We start from the raw sequence: 3,943 nt of genomic DNA, 5'->3' as shown, positions 1-3,943 counted from the left end.
TGTTTGTAACAATTTCGTTTATATCAGATCAGATAGAGACTTTTTAATTAATTTATTTTATTTTATTTTATTTTTTTACGTTCATATTCCGCATCATATGTGTGAACAACACATGCAACCATGGGCAATTGTAAGGCCCTCATCTACGTGTATTTGGTGTTTATATATATATATATATATATATATATTCAATATTATCTGGGTAATAAGCTTCTATACCCTATGTTTTAATACAGTAGGGTTATTCTTTGATCTGAATAACCATGTGGAACTCTGTATAAATAATTTATGTAAAAATTTATAGTACAAGAAGATGGAACAAACAGCCTCTAATTACAAATTATAATACGTGTTTCTGTGCAGTAGCAACAGCTGCAAGTTGCTGAGTTTTCAGTCTCAAACCATTGCATAAATTATTTTATAAATAATTATATAAACATGATCCAGCAGCAGCTGTACGTCGGCACTTCATCAGGTAGATTGCTTTTAAAACACTGCTGAATCACGTTCAATCTCCTTTTATATATCTTTGCATATTTAGCTTTCTTTCTTTACAGAATAGTACATAGATTCAAGGTGACACAAGTTAAAATACCAAAAGATATGTATATAGTGGCAGTAAAAGTAAAAATACAAATTTCAAAACAATTAGACCAAATTCGTTAAAGGAAGCGAGAAAAAAAAAGACAAATAGACGTATAAATATTTTTGAACAGTTGCAAGAGACATTGCACGTCACTGTGGGGTCTGAAAAGGAAAGAAAGAAATTACATCACCTGGACTGCAAAAATCCGTATAATGCATTCTAAAGTATATAACCTTTACCCGGAAGGGACACTCGAGATAATGTTATGTAAGGATTAACAGGCAGAGATAATTCTCACATGCAACCATAGGCTGAAATGTTCTTTTCTAGAATTTAGAAAAAATATATCAGGCCATCCCGTAAGTTCTGTCCGAATTTTGAATAAAGAAAACAAGTGATCAAATGTTATATTTAATCATCAATGTATTTTCCCTAATTATCTATGACTTCCTTCCATCTATTTACAAGCTCTTTAATCCCATTAATGTAAAACTCTTTTGGTTTCAAAGCGAAGAACTCTGAAATTTCAGTTTCAACCTCCTCCTGTCTTGGAAAAATTATGTCCCCCAAATGATTCTGTAAACTACGAAACAAATGGTAGTCTGAAGGAGCAAGGTCGGGAGAATAAGGTGGATGAGGAATTTTTTTTGCCAATTCTTCAACTAATAATGCAGGATTTTCTCCAAGTAATGCCTCAAGGAGCTTATCATCAAACTCAACTGGACGTCCTGTTCGATCTTCATCTTCAAGGCTGAAATCTCCACTTCTGAATTTTGCAAACCATCTTCTGCAAGTTCTTTCATTCAAGCATTCTTTCCTATAAACTGAGTGCATGTTTCGAGTTGCTTCGGCTGCAGAGTTTCCTTTTTGTACTCATAAAGCATTATGCACCTCAAATGCTCTTTGGATACTTCCATGTTAGAATGGGTTTTAATCAAAGAAATTTTAATTCTATTATTCTGTAATGTAATATTTAATTAGTTTAAATGTACACAAATGCATAAAAAATAATTTTAGATTCCATTAGACATTCTAAAATACTATTAAATTTCATTCAATTAAAAAAAAAAGGTAAAATCGGACATACTTATGGGATGACCTGATATAATGTTTAAAGTGATACTGATATCTTTATTGTCTCGAAAAGATGTTATTTAAAATAAGTTGCTGACTTTTAATAACAAGTTAGTGTTGTTGTTTACATGTACGATATAATGATTACAATAATTAGAAAGTGCCAATGATAATCAAATGATTGTTATGCATCAGTTGCTAGAAAGTACAGATAAAAAGTTCATTTGTAGAGTTTAGAAAAAATTATACAAGGTTCAAAATAATATTGATATTTTTATTGCACCAAAAATGTACATTAAAATAAGTGGACAAGTTAGTATTGTTGTTCACATCTATGATGTAATGATTATAATAATTTGAAAGTACCAACCATAACCATATAACGATTTGAAAGTGTCAGTTATAATCAAATAATGGTTATATGTTATTTGTTAGAAAGTGCAGTTAAAATATTTTCATATAATGAATGACTAGTATATTTAAATAAATACACATTGGTAAGAAACGAAAATTTAGTAAAGTACAAGGAATGTTTGGGAGTAAAAACATTGATCTAAGCTAACGAGAAAACACGAGATTTGCCAATAGTTGGTATGCGTGAAAGTATATGTGGGCATGGATGTAAGTACACATGTATCTGGATTTTGCAGATGTGTGAGTGCATAATTAGGGTTTGTGTAGAGCTTGGAGATAAAAGCAGAAGTAAATATATAGAAAAGACAGTGTGTGTGTGTTGATATATAAATGTGTATATACAAATATGTCTGTATCGGTATGTGTGTGTGTGTGTGTATAAATGGGTAAAGGCGAATAAATACGTTCATGTTAGTTAAGAATCTCATTGACTATCAAAAGGCTTTCTTCTGAACAAAAATAAATGAAATTAAGTTTTTCGAGTAGAGCAAGTAGATATCATGCTGGGAGTAATGAAAAGGGATCATTTGAAGGAAAACAGTTACTGACAATAAAAATAAAAGATACTTCGAGTCCATTGCCTTAAGACAAAAAAAAAACCTTTACAATAGAATAAAAAGATAAAAAACAGAAAAAGACAGAATGTCAGTTTAGATTTATATTTCTGCATTAATTTGATTTTGGTTTATTTTTTGTTTTCGCTTCTATCAACGAATTTACTCAATTTGTTTTGAAAATTATATTTTTATCTTTACTGCCACTCTATACATAGTTTTGGTATTTTAACTTGTGTCAACTTGAATCTATGAGCTACTCTGTAAAGAAAGAAAGCTAATTATACAAAAGTATATAAAAGAAAGGAGACTGAATGTGATTCAGCAGTACTTTAAAAGCAATCTAGTTGGTTTGGCTACCAGCATTTCAAAAATTAAAGTTTATCGAAAATTTAAAAGTTTGGTACAATAATATATTTTTCCAAGCTGAATTGCTAGAGTTATTTCACTTTTTCCAGAAATAGGTTTTTAAAAAGTTATAGAGGTTTAAAATTTGATCATTTTCACCCAATCAGTAAACAGGATTTGTCATTTTGTGCGTGACTTTTCTATTCTTTTATTCTTTTACTCGTTTCAGTCATTTGACTGCGGTGATGCAGGAGCACAGCATCCTGAAAATAGCACGTGTTGTCAATATTTGTAAACAACATGTGTTTCGTAGTTTGAAGCATTAAATAGATATCTCAATAGATTCAATAGATATCTCAAAAAAAAAAAACGTTATTTAGCTGTTATTTTTAGCACACCTCACAAACGCCTCGATGACAAAACGAAACGAGTAAACAAGTAGTTCTAAGCATTCAATATGTATTTAATGCAAATGCGATGAGCAACACATTACAATTTTTCCCCGACAAATGGTTTCAATACAGCTTTAACAGAAAGATTTGGAAGAATTAGATAAAAATACTCCGGCAATTTTCTTTCGTGCAAATTAAATGTTTATGTTAATTTAAAAGATTTATCTAAAAAACGTTATTTAGCTGTTATTTTTAGCACACCTCACAACCACCTCAATGACAAAAAAAAATGAGTAAAGAAGTAGTTTTGAGTATTCAATATGCATTTAAAGCAAATGCGATGAACAACACGTTGTAAATTAAATATTAAAAAAAACAAACATTTTGTTGACCAGTTCATAAATTCACATGCTCAATTGGCAACAGACAGGTAAAACAAGTGATTTCAATATATTTGTCAACGCGTGCTTTCTCGCAGACAAAAAAGTTCTCATGTTCCGCTTGTTACTATGGAAACAGCCATGAATGTGTCTGTGGCTTACGATTGGCTGAAATTATCAAAATTTTCAAACTTT

General features: G+C 30.4%; 1 protein-coding gene across 2 annotated transcripts in view; it reads left to right on the top strand.

The window, feature by feature from the left end:
• The window catches only part of LOC106878778 (uncharacterized), a 195,476-nt gene that overhangs the window by 18,966 nt on the left and 172,567 nt on the right, over positions 1–3,943 (top strand). The window lies entirely within an intron of this gene.

Source organism: Octopus bimaculoides, chromosome 15 (genome assembly GCF_001194135.2).
Source record: "Octopus bimaculoides isolate UCB-OBI-ISO-001 chromosome 15, ASM119413v2, whole genome shotgun sequence".
Classification (NCBI taxonomy): Eukaryota; Metazoa; Mollusca; class Cephalopoda; order Octopoda; family Octopodidae; genus Octopus; species Octopus bimaculoides.
The sequence above is the reverse complement of the archived record's forward strand: the minus strand, read 5'-3'. Positions and strand labels throughout refer to the sequence as shown.